The following is an 18,227-nucleotide window of genomic DNA, read 5'->3' as shown; positions in this document are numbered from 1 at the left end:
CTTCGTCTGTGACGTGTGGCAGCATGGTTTCAGGAGTCTTCATCGGGCTCCTTCCGTAAACCAGCTTAAATGACGTCTTCTGCGTTGTCTTTTGTCCTGCCGTGCTATAAGCGAAGGTTGCGTACTGAAGGACGGTATCCCACGTCTTGTGCTCGGCGTTGACGTACATCGCTAAAATGTTGGCGGGGGTCTTGTTTAGCCTCTCCGTAAAAGAATTCATCTGCGGGTGGTAGACAGTTGCCCTCTTGTGGCTTGTCTGGCTGTACTGCCGAATAACTTGTGTGAGCTCTGCTGTTAAACTCGCCCCTCGGTCGGTGGTAAGCACTTCCGTGGCACCATGTCGTAGCAGGATGTTCTCGACAAAAAAGTTGGCTACTTCAGCTGCACTAACTTTGGGCAGGGCATTCATTTCGGCGTAGCGGGTAAGGCCACCGCGACGATCCACTTGTTTCCATTTGTTGACGTAGGAAGGGGTCCCAACGAATCCCTCCCGATCTGTTGAGATGGTCGACAAAGAGGCTCGACCGGCAGTAGTAATCCCGCGGGCCTTGTCGGTGGTTAAAAATTATGGGGTTTTACGTGCCAAAATCACTCTCTGATTATGAGGCACGCGGTAGTGGAGGACTCTGCAAATTTCGACCACCTGCGGTTCTGTAACGTGCACTTAAATCAAAGTACATGGGTGTTTCCGCATTTCTCCCCATCGGAATGCGGCCGCCGTGGCTGGGATTCTATCCCGCGGCCTCGTGCTCAGCAGCCCAACACCATACCACTAAGCAACCACGGCTGGTCTTGTCGGTGGTGTCTTGCGCCGCTGGCAGTCACGGCCTGTCTTGACGTCGCGGGCCACGTCAGCGGTCAGGCGCGGCCAGTAGTACTTCTCTTGTGTTCTTGCAAGTGTACGGGAAAACCCAAAGCGCCCGTCTCTCCGATCATCGTGCAGGGCGTGTAAGACTTCCGGCGCTGCTGGTACGACGAGAGGGTAGTTTTCGCGGGCTGGGGAGAAGTCCTTTTTTACGAGGACGTCGTTCCGCAAGCAAAACGGAGGCAGTCCACGCCGAAATGCCCTAACGACAAAGTCTGCCTCACCTTCCGAGTATTCCGGAAAGCTGCGCAACTCCACGTTTGCTCGCTGCTGCTCAGAGAAGTCGTCTGCAGTTACTATTTCTAGAAAGGCGTCATCGTCCAGTTCGCCTTGCTGTGGCAGGTGAATAGGAGCGCGCGCGAGGCTTTTCATTGATTTTGCATTTGAGTAGAGTCACTAGAGTGTGATTTGTGCATTCGTTCATGCCGTTGCACTGTGCAGGATGAGCCGAGGGGAAGAGCTCATGGATGTTGTACTCCAATGAATGTTTGAATTTGTCGGCAGTGATTCCTCTTCCACGGTCAAAGAGAGACTTCTTCGGCTTTCAACATCGAATATATTTTCGGGCGAGATATATAGGCATCTGGAGCGGAATTCACTGGACAAACGTAAGAAAAACTTAGACGCAAGAAATATCTTAGAAAATAACGTACTCACAAAGCTAAAACTGTTCGTAAGGTGAGCAAGCTTGCGATGTGCGCCGCTGCAAAGACGAACGCTGTAGTCGAAAAAAAGGCACCTATGCGATGGTAGCGCAGGTGTGAACTTCAGTACTTCGGTAATAGTAAGCGTAAGTCGGATTAAGAAAACCTAAAAAGCCGCCGCAGCTGGCGACTTAAGAAGAAATTTCTAGGACAGGCGGATAGCAGTCTTATGAACCTGATTGTGCATATCTGCGCCGCTCGATCTGACGCGGGTAAGCGTAGGAGCACGCTGTAGCGGAAGATTGGCCATGGACCACATCTGATAGCTGAGGATGGCGCACGCTTCTAATTTTTATAATTATTGTCGCGCTCTGATTTGTCATGTCAATGCATTGAGCAGTCTTAGTGGATAAGTATATTGCGCGTGCACTGCTGTGGAAGGCAGTGACATTATTGCTGTGCTGGAAGCTTCTGCTGAATGTCTGATAGGCTGTGTTTTTTAGAGCGCAGCTCTTTGGCGTCCGTTCCTGGGTTTCGCGTCGTCGTCGGCGTTGTCGTCGGCCTCGTAACCAGCTGCGCCCCCCTTTCATCCCCCCAGCGCTAGCAGCGACCGACTGATACCGCTGGATGCCGCTGACGCCGCTAGAGAGTCAAGATAACGTGACTGCATAGAACACCGTCGCCGCCATGCAGAAAGAGGAGGAAAGGGTCCCCCCCCCCCTGTTCTTGTGTGGCGGATAGGGTGCTCTTCAGTTGCCGACGCGCCGGTTATTTCACGTAGGCCCCGGCACGTCGACGAATACGTGACCACCTTCCCACGGCTAGACCTGGTTCTTAGCGCTGCGGAAGCGAGGGTATCATATTGTTTGTGTCGGCATCGGCGGCGTTGTCCCTGAAACCAACTCCGCAGCTGGGGTTGACTCACTATCGGCGTCAGCGGCATCAGTCAGTCGCTGCTATCTCTTCCCTCCTCCCTTTATCGTGTTGTCCGCTTGCTGCGCGCGCTTCTGCCCCCATCGTTTGCCGCTGGGTGTACACGCCGCCCCCCTCCCCCCTCTTCCTGCGAGTCTCCGGTTGTCAAAGCGCCGGCTCGAACTTAATTCCTTTCTTCGCTCCTCCTCCAATGCAACCCCTGTGCGGTGGCAATCAGAGAGCCAGATCGGTGGCGGCGGATCTGTATATGTGCACCGCCCGAGCCGAAATTGCCGCTGCCGTTCGCCCTGTGCGGTGGCATGCATACATGTGGTGCTCGATTTCTTTGCCTCAATCTATCGAAACGGTGAAACAGCTTATTTGCTGCGCTCAAATTTCGCATTAGGAAGTAACGTAATCGTCGGTAATTTTTCTTTTTTACGTTCAAATAGCCGCATTTTTCATATCGTCGCGATGCTCTATTGAGGAGCAGCAAGTAGAAGTGGAGTGGCCGCCAACGACAACCATCAAGTTTGCCATTTATCTATTTTGGGCGCGCCTACCATGTTTTATCTGAGTGAAAGCTTGCCCATGCTGATAGGGCTGCGGATGCTCATTTTTCTAGACGCTATTGAGGTTATGCTTTTCTATTTCAAATGAAAGGACGACAAAGCACCTAGGCGTCCCTAATTGTGAAACGTTGTAGCTGGGGGATAGCTTGCTACTGGTATGCGTGTTGCTAGCCCAGTTTGTAAAAAATTGCCAATTGGTTCAATTCAGCGCTAATTCGTCACTGTAATGTCGGTGCTCACGATTCCGCTCAAGCTGCACCGTACTGAGGAAAGGAAGGTATCCATAGGACGCACAGCAATCATGTCTATGATACGAAACGGGTCGTCACTTCAATGACATATCAAAAAAAAGAAATGGCGAATAAGATTCCGTACTACCATTGATATCAAAATCACGTGGACTGTTATGACAAGTGTTATGCTGCGAAATAAAATACAACTCATGAAAGGGACGAATCATCGTCGCATGAGTTCCCTTGTAGTCAATCGTGCTAAAGGAAAGCGTACGAGTACTTCTGTGTGAATAAAACCTCTTGAATGGACAGCTCCTGTCAAGTTGGTTTAGGCCACACGATTCCATTACACTACAAAGGTTCATATCTCCATGAAGCAACATGTAAGATGTCAGCAGGTCTACGTAAGTAAGCGGCCTGCAATCCAATACATGGAATTGGACATGTCGCCAGCCATTCATTGGTCCAAACTTGTCGTTCGGTGTAAAAAGAAATACACCCAATAGGGTAGCACCTTATATCGGGTCCTTTATGCGCGTTTTCCGGAGGCATATAATATTCATCTATTTCTAAATCGCGCTTATTTAACGATGAGCGGGAAATGCGCATACATGGTTATTTAAGCGTGTACAGATAAGCCCTATGAATTTAGTGAGCCTTCACACGTTAAGTGAATTCAGTGAACGCACGCCCGTTAATCGTCGGATTACACAGGGGACAAGTTGCATTTTCGTTCACTTTCATTTTCGTTTGCCTTATAATTTATACGCTTAAATTAGACCAACGAAAATTTCCTTAAACCCTCCTACCCTTCATTGTCTATGGACATCATACCCATTTTTCTCGTTCATTCAGGTATTTCGATATAAATAATGATAGTGACGCGTATCATCGGAGGCACGTTCTTTTGCTAAGTATTAGCGCAGTCCAAGGAACTGTTCGCACATTTGCTTTCGTTGTGTACACATAACGCTGCTAAAGGCACCACTACATTTTTGTTTGGGAAGCGCAGAGCCTGCAAGAGTCCACAGGAAGATCAGACGACAGAAGGAAAGTGACAGCAGACGGCAGCCATCATCGTCTTATGACTGGCTGGAAATGCTTATGACAATGCTATTGCAGTTCTTGTTAAAATGGCATCATTCCCGTTTTTCAGTTGCTTCATGCGATATTCATTCCATCTTTTTCTGCTTTCACCTAAGAAAGCCTTCATAGGCTTTTTTGAATACATCGGAAGAATATTCTTCCAAATGGTGATCGTCTTACGGTGCTCCACGCCTACTGCGCTGTAGTTCAGTAAACAAGGCGGCGTGGAAAACATTACGACGACGATGTTGGCCTGGAATCACAGGGTTGCAGACACTTTCAGGCGTACTTTCACAGTCACAGTGCATGTTTCGGAAAGTCGTCAGCACTTCTACTCTGCTTCAGTGATAGCTTCCACCTCGCATGTTTTATAACATTCAAGACCCTTCCGTGATCTTCACACCATGTTACTTTTGGCCCGAGTTTCACTTCGTACTTCGATGCCGCATTCGAGTGAATACACAACGGCGTCTGCTGCTACTTTGATACCACCACACACACCTTTGCTTCATGCGGTATTGGCATTGGCGGCTACGGAGTAACAAAATGCGTCCGTGGAACAATGTCGACGACTTCGGCCTATTTTATTCGAAAGATTCTAAATTTAGAAAGCTCGTGGGCTTTGCGTGCAACGGTGTGAAGTGTTCTGCTACACTTGAACATGTGTTCTGCTGACGCTGGTGAATTCATGGAAGTGCTCTTGTTTTCGCGACTGATTACATATTGCCTGCATAAGCTGCCTCTTGGTCTATGATGAACCACCATAGTTGGAGGCATCTCGCTCCAGGCCACGACGTCATCAAGGCATGATTTGTGACTGTGCTCCGAAATTTTATTGTATGGACTTTCGTGCGCTTCGCCTTTGTCGTAATGCTGTCGCCTCGACCGCTTTTCGGACAATGCTGCCACCATGGTATCAGACGGAAGCTAGTCTGAGATGCTTTCTAAATCAACGTCAAGAGCAGCCAAAAAAACTTCACCGTTGAATAATGCTTATGTATCGTTTTCATTGGTTTGCCGGCGTGACGCGAGATAGACAATTGTGCATCGTTTTCCATGCACTGTTATCGCACCGAAATTTTCGTCTCCTTCTACTTAAAAAGAAATGATTACCCATTGTTTCTCTACGTGTGAAACGAAACGCATTTTAGTGACGCACTTCCAGGGTTTATACCTCGATTAGCTGGTTGATGTTAGCCATTATGGCGTTCCTATTTTTTTAATGCTAGTTAAACCAAATTTATAGTGACATGGGCTTAAGCGCACACCTTGAGGGAGTAGGTACGAAAATAGAACTCGCTCTTTTCGTCACCGCTTGTTTATCTAAAAGAAACTAGTGATCGGTGCCTAGAATTACCAGGCGTGATAACAAACTTATACTGGCCAGCTTCACTGTTCCTCAGTAAAGGCAATACATGCGACCTTGATTATGGTGTGCACAAGGCGTCTAAATTTGGCTTCGTGTAATCTTTGTGACAAGAAGCAACTGGCTTCCATGTAGTTTATTTTTTTTAGATGTAGAAACATGGGAAGTTGTGTACGTACTGTCGACACCAAAGCCTTTTCAGATGCGGCGTGCAGTTATGTGTCCTCGTTCTGTTCTATTTATTGGCAGTTTTCCCTTTTGTTTCCTTTTGCTGCGCTAGCATCACAATAAACGCGTTTAGCCACTTTTTTAATGTGGGCGCTACCATTGTTATGGCGGTGCGGTGAGCGGGCGAACACGGTCGCGCTTGTCGGGGATGTAGCAGACGCCCGAAAACGGAAGTTGCCAAAGTGAGGTGTGCAGTGATTTGTAGTGACGGCATAGCTTCAGCTGCAGCCGCATTATGGGAAATCACGATATCGGGTAACCGCTCGTCTTTCATTCCTTGTCGTTCAATCGAAGCTTTGCTTCCTTCTTGCTCTCATACGATGCCGTAAGTTAACTGCGCTGCGACTTCAGTGGCAATCTTAGTGTAAGAACTTTTTCGCTAAGGAAATGCGTAAGAGCAGCGCAGCTTATTGAATTCCACCGCAGATGTCTAACTTTTGTCAGCAAACGCGCACACATAACGCCTGGCGTGCTCTATCGCGAAGTGAATGAACTTCTTTGTTGAGCCGTATCCTGCAACGCCACCGATAGTGTCCATGGCGAGTAGGTCGAAAGGTTGTTCTGCGGGTGGCAGAGATTCCAATGACCCAAATCGCCTGCTCTTTGGTTTCTTGCATCTCGGGCATGTATCGCAATCACGGACGTACGCAGAAACATCACTGATAATTTCCGGCGAGTAATACTGCGTTGAAAGTCGGCGCAAAGTTTTCTTCACTCCAACATGTCCAAACTGGCGATGGGCTTTCTCGAGAAGTCCCAGTTGGAAGACGTGCACTGTAAACAGAAAAAATTACCGACGATTACGTTACTTCCTAATGCGAAATTTGAGCGCAGCAAATAAGCTGTTTCACCTTTTCGATAGATTGAGGCAAAGAAATCGAGCAACACATGTATGCGCTATCATAGAATTTTTTTTTATTTTTCACACGTATTCCTTTAACAAAGACTCCACTAACAGTTCTTGACAGTCATGAAGGAAGCTTTGTGGTCGGAGAAATAGAATGATATATGTTCGACTTGGTACACCAATGCTTGATTCTCAAAGACGAGATCTATACAAGTGCCTCGCGAGGTTGTCACAGCCGTGGGACGCGTTACGAGTGAGAGGAACGGGATGTTCTCCCGCATGAGTGTTAGGAAATTGCTGCTTGTCTTTATGTCAACATTAAAGTCCCCCACTACTAACATCGGTGTGGATCGATGGACGGTTAATGCGAGTTGCAGGAAGTGCACGGCGTCTTTCGTGAGTGCGGTAGGGGCGAAGTAGGCAGCTACTACCAGCAAGCCGTTGGGCAACTTTGCGGCGCACAGTTCGCCAACTTCAAAGTTCGAGCCGGCGCTTTGACAACCGGAGACTCGCAGGAAGGGGTGGGAGGGGGGCGGCGTGTACACCCAGCGGCAAACGATGGGGGCAGAAGCGCGTGCAGCAAGCGGACAACACGATAAAGGGAGGAGGGAAGAGATAGCAGCGACTGACTGATGCCGCTGACGCCGATAGTGAGTCAACCCCAGCTGCGGAGTTGGTTTCAGGGACAACGCCGCCGATGCCGACACAAACAATATGATACCCTCGCTTCCGCAGCGCTAAGAACCAGGGGGGGGGGGACCCTTTCCTCCTCTTTCTGCATGGCGGCGACGGTGTTCTATGCAGTCACGTTATCTTGACTCTCTAGCGGCGTCAGCGGCATCCAGCGGTATCAGTCGGTCGCTGCTAGCGCTGGGGGGATGAAAGGGGGGCGGAGCTGGTTACGAGGCCGACGACAACGCCGACGCGAAACCCAGGAACGGACGCCAAAGAGCTGCGCTCTAAAACACCCAGATGGGCATTTTTGGCTTGTCCTCTAGCGCATTCCCTTTTGTACATGTTTCTACTCTCATTGAAGGGAGTGCAATAATACTCCCATTTAGATGAGAGTGTTTGCAGGGTACATCAGGAGCAGTCAGCAGTACCATTTTACTGGCGCTTGCAGAAATTCGAAGAGGTACAATGGGAGTTTTATTATTTTCATTTGGGAGCATTTGCGGTGGAATAAAGGTGTTTTTTTTGGTGTTAATTTAAGAGTAAATAGGTGGAAATAAAGGAATTGTAGTTTACTCCCCCCTACACCCCTCCCCCCGTTTCTGGGGCAGTAAATGGGAGCAATTTTTACATCCGTAATAAACCCCTCCAAAGCTTTTACTCACTGCTGGAAGCTCAAAATGCAGTCCCGAAAATGCAAGCCATTGGCTTGCATTCCCACGAGACTGCTTTTTGAGCACTTAAAAGTGGTTAAAAGCTTTGGAGGGCTTTGTTTCGGGCTGTTCAGACGACAGGGTAGAAACCTCTTGGAGTTCCTCTTGTGCACTATGAAAGATTACATGCAAAGCAAGCACTCACAAAATATTTTATTAGAAATATCACATTTTATATATTGCAGTCCTGCAGTTCCTTCCAACAATGAGTACAAATGGTGACTAGACAGTTTGCATATGTTTAGAACAGTATTTTTAAAGATACAGGTAATGTAAAAAAATTGGCAGGAGATGGTCTTGCTCAATAAAATAATAATAATGACAAACCTATGGCACAAACATAAGAAACCTGAACTTATCACATATTCAGCATTTACCACAAATATATACTTCGATCTAGTGACTAGAAAGCTTGCAGAACGGTTAAACAAAGAAATCCAGGCACTGTACAATGGTGCCAGTGGCCAGCAAAGAATGAAAAGGCACAAATTTAAGGAACTTATCACACACTTAAAATATATCAACATACGAAGCTTCAACCAGCCTATTAAACAATTCCTTTTCACCAGACCATGCCCAGCACTTTAGCATATGACTAGATTTGTGAAGCTGCCAAATTTAAGCCTTGTCAAATTGAAAGTATTGACAATTTTCGTCCCTTTATTACTTCACTTGATAGACCTCAACCGAATAAATAAATTATGGCATCTCAATTCCCCAAGTATGCAATAAATAATTAAATTACTTTTTATTAAGACTCAAAATGCATGCCAAGAGCAGTGCTGCTACAGAGGTGTAGAAGGTTACGCATGTAGCGATGAAACCAATTGAAATTTCATGGCACCGGATACTGCCAACATGTATGCACACCACGGTCGTGGTGATTCAAGCCCAGTCCATTTACCACTCCACGGCACAAGACGGAAGGGAGTGTCTCCCTGTATTTCCAAGAGAAGTGAACAATCAGAGGGGACAGTTTGGCAGATTTCGGCGACACAATCAGTTCATGCCCTTAACTTCAATTCAATTCAACTACTACACACTGCCAACTTCACTTTCGGTGAAGTGACAAATAACCTTTCTCATGTCTGAGGCCTCTCTGCCAGAAGAGTGTTTTAGACGAGCCGTACAAAGGTGTTGTACTTATTAATTTGTAGCACTCTCATGGAACTGAGGCTTCGCACCATAAATATGGAGTCAGCAGCTACTTAAGAAGCCGGGACACCAAATTTTCGTGTCAGTACTCCTTTAACAATCTTGCATTGATGCCAGTCAGTGGTAGTCTGTGCGACTTAGTACAACAGAAATAAAAGTGAAAAACCTTAGCACTATATTGAGAGGTCAACTCATCCCACTTATTGAGCTGAAAGCTGAAACACAGCACAGGTGACCAACATTCCTGAGGGCTTTCTTGCACACCTGTGCTCATTACAAACATTTTGGTGTGCAAAAATAAATTGCTTATAATGTGAGTGAATATAACATTTATCTACTGAAATAAATAATAAAAATTAAAAGCACTTTTTAATACTCCTAAAGTCATATAAAAAAAAGGTTTCACTAGGCCACATGACCAAATATTCTTGAAGCCTGTTCATACTGATCAAATTCGAATGGTGCATAGCATAGGAGACAGTACGTTAAAATTAGCTCACAGTATATCTGCTACTGTTGCTTTTGTGTATCAAGCTCAGCACCTTCACAACATAAAACACATGAGGTGTGCACTACTAGTCACTTTGATGCGCTGGCCACTGTCTCTTAAACAAATGCACATTGCAGAAAGAAGCCGGCACATATTTTTAAAATACACTGTGGCAAACAGCACAAAAAGAACTAGGAAAACCATTGTGTGCAAGGCAACAATATTACAAAACACAAGCAATAACTTAACACTTAAGCTTGACGACCACATTATGATTGAAGTATTACAGTATTGAGGCAGTTTAACGTCCACTGTCTTTTTGCAACCCCTACTTGCCGAGAAGGCCCCGGTTTTCACTTCGCAGCTGAACCACAACTTCATATGCAGCAACAGCTGGCTGGCGAATTTAAAGTGAGGCACGGCATAAACATGACCACTTCAGGGGAAGATGCCATTGGCAACACAGAGGATGCAGAAACATGGCGAAATGGTCAGCTGAGGCACATCTTGATGGACTGCGCACCCAACAATATCTTTAACACGAATGAGTCTGCGCTCTTCAAGCTGCTACTAGACAGAATGCCTGCATTCAATGACGAGACATGCACTGGCGGTAAGCATGCCAATGACAGGATTTCAGTTGTATTCCAAGTGAATCATTTCTTGTGATCGGGAAGTCAGCCATGCCAAGATGTTTCAAAAGCACCCAACTGCCGTCTAGACTTGTCTACTGCAGCAATACAAAAGCATGGACTGCAAAGCTTTTTGAGGCGTACATGCGCTTCACTGACCACTATGTTGCAGCGAAGAACAGAATTACAGTTATCCTAAATGTATCGGTGCACACCACACTAGATAACTTTGCAGCTGCGAAGTTGGCATTTCTGCTTCCTAACACATCAGATTGCCCAGTCCTTGGACCAAAGCATCATTTGGGCTGTGAAACTACACAAGAATCGGCTGCAAAGAAGTTTTTTAGGCCTTGAGTGTGGCCACTGGTTAGTAGCCTATGGCTCTTCCAGGGAGTCTGCATGGCCTCTGAAAAAATTGATTAGTTGAAGAACTTTGACGCGCGGCTTTGTGAGCGTTAAGTTCAGGAATGCATGTTCTATGAATGTTAACATTTTGTGCGCCTTTCGTGGGTATTCCACATGAAACACCTAAAAGGATGCAAAGAGGCAGGCTACTCCCGAAAGCAGCGAGGAGACTTGAAACACTAGTTGCTTGTCGATGTGCAGTGCAAATCCTTCATCCTGCACCAGACACGGGGTCAGCGGGGCTTCTTCCTAAAGTTAAAAAAAGGAATGCTATTGTGTAAAGTCTTTTAGAGTCAATAACGCTGAACCAACTACAAAAAAAACATTTTCGCTTTAGACCCACACGCGAGTAGTGGGTGTTTAAGAGAAAGCCGGACATGTCCAGTGACTATAGTTATCCTGATAAAAAAGACTTTCTTTCGTTTGTTTTTGCTGCCCAAGTGCTGAGGACAAAATTAGTTTTCAAGAAACATTTGGCTTCACAAAAAAATATAAGCACCTAATGAGTTAAAGTACTTGTTGCAGATCTTTCCGAATTCACATTTTGGTTGGCTCCCAAAGCAAAGGATGGTGGGTACTGCTCTAAGAATACTTAGCAATAGACTACAGGTCAAAAGCCTTGATTCCATTTTGTGCCGTAAAGGAACCTGCTACAAGCACATACAGACCGAATGTGTCGCAATGGTGGAACCATTTATTCAGCCACATTTCTCATTTTCCAATTCCAAAACTAAAATAATGCAACTTGTTTCTTAAGATTGCTTTAGTAAAGCCAATAAACTTATTTTAGGAAAGCCAGACTGCTTTTTTGAAGAGTATTTTATCACAAAGGTCACTTACTGATCTGGCCAAACTTGAGGACCTCTCGTGGGACATTTAGTGCTGTTGAGGGAAGAGATACTTGCTCGAAATTCAAACTTTCACGGCAACAGGTTGGCAAAATTTTGAAACCGCGCACTACTTAAATTCAAATAAGAATAAAGAAAAATCTCTAATATGCAACACTTCGTTCTTGCTTTTGATATTGTAGCAGTGATACTCTGCGGTGATCAGTTGCAATTGAGGCAACTTACATGTAGTCTGTCGCTAAATATTCTTAGAGCTATAGCTACAATACTTTTCTATTAGTACTTAACCAAATGTGGATTCGTAAAAATTTGCACAAGGCAGTTCTGGCTCACCAGGCAGTTCTATACTTTTGCATAGAAAACAATGATCTCATTGTACATGGCACTCAGACAACTGATTACAACTTTTTCATTAAGATTAAGATAGCCACCTCCATGCCCCCGACAAACATGCGGTACTTGAAGGGACACTAGAGGCAAATACTATGTCAATGTAGATTGTCAAAATATAATTCCAGAAACCTCACTGCACTTGTTTCGTGCCAAGAAAAGATAAAATCACGTTTGAAGGGTTCGGATGCCTTTGGCGCAATTCATATAACCAGCCCGCAAGTGGCGACTTTGCAAACGCAGTCACCGTCCTTTACTGCCATCGGTGAGTAAAACTGTGCCCAACAGACATCACGGTTTTCTGCAGAAAGCGCAAGCACGCAGCCAAGAAGCAACAGAGCAAAGAGATAGTGTTGGATTCGCTGCTGCAGCTGCTCTTGGTCAAGTGGTGTGGACTGTTCAGGAACACCACAATATCACATGGATGTGGCATTCTCTGCTACTCGCAGTACGCCAGTTTCTTGAGCCAGCAAAACCAGCTCAGCACTACACGATAACTACTGGAATGTGAAAATACAGGCGATAGAGTGGAGAAAATGAAACCCTTCAACCACCCGCGTGGTTGTCAGGGCTTCCTTTTTCTAAATATGAAATAGAACTGGACATCTTTTTCATCTTACATTGTAATACAATTATCTATTACAAGTGGTTGATAACTAGTGACAGTTATAATGAGTGCCGTTGTCATCAGGCTAGTACTTGAATGTCCTGGGGGAGTCTGATCGTCTCTTGCCCTTACGTAAATTTCTCGATTACCAAAGCTTCGTTCAAGATAATAGTGAGGCCTTAAATGTTCTTGAGCTCTAATTTATCATTTCAACTTGACTTAATATTTGCCTTTAGTGTCCTTTAAAAGCATGATGCCTATTGGCAAAAGTATCCTGTGGCAGTTAGAGGAAATAGACAAAAGCATTAGGTTTTGGGCGAGTTGGTTGTACATGGTTCTTATTAGCGTTTTGCACGCACAAATACGGGACGTCAAACAAAAATGGGACACACAATATGCGCAAACTCAACTGGCTTTTATTGTGAGAGCAACATATATAAACGCTTCCACAATCAGAAAAAAATGAGATGGCAAGAAAACAAACAAAACCAGGTTTGCTGCAAAACTGCATAGCTACATGTGCCGGCGAAACCAAACGTTGTCACTGTCATACCTTTTCACCGCCCAGAAACCTCACTTCCTTATCCCTTAATGCTACAGATGGGGCACTAACACAACTCTGATCATGCCAAAGAATTTCTCTGGCTTCAACTATCTCCCTGGTTAAGCAATTTATGTGAGAAAATAATACTGTGCATCTGTTCAAGATAGGATAACACCCATTACACGACTTGCAGTGTTCTGCCATGTGGCCTTCAATGCCTTCCTTTACCTTGCGGTGATGTTCTGCTAGCCTCCTGTTTATGCATCGGCTGGTTTGACCGATATAACGCTCGATATAACACCGCACGTGTTCGTTGCATGCAAAGAAAGTGTAGTATATTGGGTTCCCTTGACGTGCGGCAAGCGTTATATCGGTCAAACCAGCCGATACGTAAACGAGGCTAGCAGAACATCACCGCAAGGTAAAGCAAGGCATCGAAGGCCACATGGCAGAACACTGCAAGTCATGCAATGGGTGTTATCCTATCTTTAAGAGATGCACGATATTATTTTCTCACATATATAGCTTATATCATATATATCACATATGTTGCTTCTGGGCGGTGAAAAGGTATGACAGTGATGTTTGGTTTCACTAGTGGCTATGCAGTTTTGCACATGGTTTTGCTTGTTTTTTCGCCATCCCGTTTTTTTCTTTCCAATTGTGGAAGCGTATATATATATGTCGCTGTCACAATAAAAACCAGCTGAAGTTTGCGCATATTGTCCCTTCTTCGTTCGACGTCCCGTCCTTGTGTGCAAGTCTAAGAAGAAATAAACAATCTGCTTTTAATTCCTGTGTACTCATTTTAATAGCCAAATGTAGCACACTGAAACACAAAGTGAACAGAAAGCCAATCAGAATGATACATGCAACAGAAGCATCTTGATAGTCATAATCCTACAGGCACTCACCTGCGTAATGATGCTATCTATGGGCTCCTTGCAGCGCTTTGTTACAAACTGCAGAACTGCCAGAACAGCATCCTCTGTTAAAAAAGAAATCAGATATTGTAGAATGCTTAGGAAACCTTTCACACCAAACAGCTTACAGCTTTTCTATAGTGCCTCAGAGCCCTGCATGGGTAATTCATCTACTGTGATAAACACTTGAGGTACACATAACTAGTGAAATAACTTGTGCTTTAATCTTCCAATGGATGATTACCACCAGTAGCAATGACTGTGGGTCTAGTTTCGTCTGCTTGCTGCTCAATGAAACGGGAAGAAATGGTATGTGCTGAAAACTCGCGCGCTTGCTCCACCCTTAGAACTATGGCATATTTTAACATTTTTTTAGATGCTTTCCCTCATGTTTCATGGTTTCGTAACATACTGCCAAATATTCCACAAATCGAAACATACATACATCCTATTTTTTACCTGTAGAGAAAACTATGGTTACAACACTTCAGAACAAGATCACAAAGAATTCAGAACATCACATTAGACAACCACTAAACCACTCATCTCAAAAATGTTGAAGTGGCAGCAGTGTTCACAATGAACATACAACCAGAATTTTTTCAAAGGTTCCGTATTAGCAAAGTTACAGGCCTTTGCTACCCTCCTCACTGCACTCTGTTCTCTCTGCATATTCCCACCAACTCCATGCAGGGCAGCGAAAAGTAAAGGTTGTGACAACACCCTGCGCGCATTACAGCATGCAAAGGAGGGAGCAGAAAAGCCGGGAGAAGAGCACAAGATTCTTTTAAAAATTTTTGGGTTCTTCGCAGAGCATAGCATTGCTACATTCACAAAGATGGTCATTACAGAATGACGTATGCGATGTGCATGTTTATACAATGTGCAAAAAAAGCCAGAGGTGATTTAAGAGCCCTTTAACTAGCTCATTTAGGTTAACTCAGCTCTACGTTGGAGAACTGAGAAAGCACATAATAATTGCCCATTACTGGCTTAGGTAAGCAGCACAAATATAGTTGAGTAAGGTATACAAAAAAATTGGAGGAGGCTTAAGCTTCGCCTTCAAGAGTGGAACGCGACAGCGTTCCCGTCGACCCGCCAAGGGGTGTAAGACAATGGGCTACAGGGCAGCCATCACTTACGAGGCGCCCCGCATCGGACGCGGTGAGCGTCGAGCCATATGGTCGAGCAATGCGGCGTTCGGCGCAGCAACGAAACGTGCGCCTGAGCAAGCGGAACGAACCAAAGAACTCGGTATCTCGGAGGGGGAAATGATGCACGCCAGCCAAACGTCGTGATCGGCACGGGCAGAGAGATAGACAGATAGTGATCTAAAGAAAGGAAGGACGCTTGATTTTGCAGAGGGAGCAAGGCGAAGCGTTGTCAGGGGAGAGAGAGTCCGGGCAACGACTCCCCTCGCACCGGTCCTTCCACAGCTCCAATGCGCGCGTGGCGCGCCATGTGTCGAGGCAGCGCCCAACATGGAGAGGAGGGGGTCTTCTGTGTTTGCCGCAAGATGGCTCTGCGTGTGCGGAAAGCGCAGAAGAAATGCAGCGGAAACGCACTTCGCTACTCGTGTAATTGCGACTTCTGTAAGTTACATGTTCATAAATACCTATATACACTGCAGTATAACTTTCCACGGCTCATTTCGAAGGCAACACCGCATTCACTAGAGGCGGGTTTGTACTGCTTGGAAGCATCAAACTCGTGGCTGAGTGGTAGCGTCTCCGTCTCACACTCTGGAGACCCTGGTTCGATTCCCACCCAGGCCATCTTGGAAGTTGCTTTTTATTTATGAAGTGCTTGCCGTTATTCATCGCTCACGGTCAACGCCGCGGACGCCGACACAGACGCCGACGACACCAGCTTTTCTGCGACACGAGCTCCTTAACGCTATCGCGTTAAAACAACTTGCTTTATAACTCTTGACAAGTACAAGTAAAAAAGAAATTCAAGGAATTCAACCAGCATTGCCGACTTTCTGACACCTGATACCAACCCCACCACCACCGCAGTTGCCATCACCCCACAAAAAACGATTCCTGAACTCCCTTTAAGGGCAACACCGGCGATTTTTCTATGTCCACTGATTTTAATAAAATTTGGAATATGTCTTCTCTTTTGCCCTCTGAGTATCTGTACCAAACCATACGGCTGAAGATGAATTTTAAAGATTGGTTGCATTCTTGACTCGCGACATTCTACTGGCCACTGTGTTTGTGACATCAGAAACAATACCGTCACTGTTGCTGGAATCCTCACCTAAATTGCCACTGCCTAGTTTGGAAACTCTGTAAGAGCTCCCTGTGTCAGGAGAAATGATCCGCTTGGCTTCTTTGGCGTTAGCACCACATGTACTGCATGTTTACAATACGGTGGTGTAGGATCTGTTGTCGCACGAAGCAGCTACCTATTTCGGTATCTCATTTATTGGTTATTTAAAATTACTGGTGAACTTCGAAGCAAACTAAATCACCCTACGGGTGACAGAATTGCCAATGCATTTGAATATGACAATGTTACAATATGGTTGAAAAAATGCGAGTTGCCCTTTAAGAGCGTCATCATAGAAACATATTTACCGGATCCCACGTCGGAAAATGCCACAATCTCTTCTGGCTCTCCAAAGCTCAGAGTAGTGTAACCAAGCTGCTTGCAGCCATTCTCCATTGCCTCCATCATGTCTCTTTGGAAAAGTAGGTCAAACTCCACGAGAAGCTGGAAAGAAAAGAAAGAATGTTCAATAATTCTTTGATCTACTAGCAAACTAATGCAATAGTGAGAACCAATTGTGCAAGGACAGCCAAGGCAGCAGATGTCAAACATCTCTTAGAGCAGGCATCACATAGTAGTACATAAGCTTAGGAGCAATCAACCAGCCAATAAACCTTCGTACGGCCTCAGCATACTGTCGAATTTAAGATTGCTTGTTAGTTACTACATAAGAAAACAGTCAACAAATCGAGAAAGCCAGGTAAATTATGGTTGATTTAAACGTAGAAGCGATAAGAAAAAGGGAAATGAAAGTGGACAAATAAACAAGTAGCAAATGGTCTTTTAGTCCACTTTTTTTGTAACTGCCTTATGAGTGGTATGTTTAAATAAGAAATAATTATTCACGCATAGTTCATCTATACTCACTGAGTGTTTTCTTTTACAGCAGTAACTCACAATCAAGCACCTTGGGTCACTTCATTCTTATCACTCATTGCATAGAAGAGTTCTCGACAGGCAGAATTAATGCCAAAGAAGGGTTATCACCACATTATGTGCGCGGTGAACCAAAAAAAAGTGAATGGTAGAATAGTCACTATTGTAGTCTTGAATAAACGCACATATAACTTGGCTCCCTACTGTACCTGTTGTCCTTCGCTCCTTTCATTTGCCTTTTTGTTATACTTCCACATTTCAATCAAGCAATTAGTTTCCACTATGCTTTCTCTGCCTTCCCTGTTTTCTTCTTACACAACCAACATCAATAAAGGCACCTTTCAATTAAGTCAACCAGTGAGTTGTAAGACATCTAAAACATTGCCTCTCCATATAAAGTATGCCCATTGGGCGAATGGCAGTACCTTGAAGCTGTATCAACATGCATAAATCATTGGTATGTGACTGTATTACATCTTTGAAGACAAATGTGACTGGTGGAACACTGTATTAAAAATTTTTAACCTTGTTTACAGCACTATGCTGATGCATATATTCTACACACTTCATATGCTGAGCATCTTATGGTTGTGCTCTTGTGATTATTTTATCATTACAAAAGCGTTTGCTAAGCTTACTCATCCAAAAATACAACTCAGTTTTGTTATCCAATGTTATTTTGTCACTGCAATACACACACTTGTTTGCTTTGTCCTGAAAGAAAAATGCCACAATTACTGACTGAAACACTTAAGCCACTGCCTTAACCTAAAGCTAAGAACCCAGTAAAACAAAAACAAAAAACATGACAAAAGCTGCCTCTTCATCTTGGCAGCCAGCATTGTCTTGATGCCATTCATCGTGCAGCCTCAATGACTCGGCAGTTTCCCCACATGCTACAAGATGACTGCAATCCTGAAACACAAAGAAAATCAAGCCCTT

The sequence above is a fragment of the Dermacentor albipictus genome, unplaced genomic scaffold (genome assembly GCF_038994185.2).
Source record: "Dermacentor albipictus isolate Rhodes 1998 colony unplaced genomic scaffold, USDA_Dalb.pri_finalv2 scaffold_15, whole genome shotgun sequence".
Taxonomy (NCBI): domain Eukaryota; kingdom Metazoa; phylum Arthropoda; class Arachnida; order Ixodida; family Ixodidae; genus Dermacentor; species Dermacentor albipictus.
The sequence above is the reverse complement of the archived record's forward strand: the minus strand, read 5'-3'. Positions refer to the sequence as shown.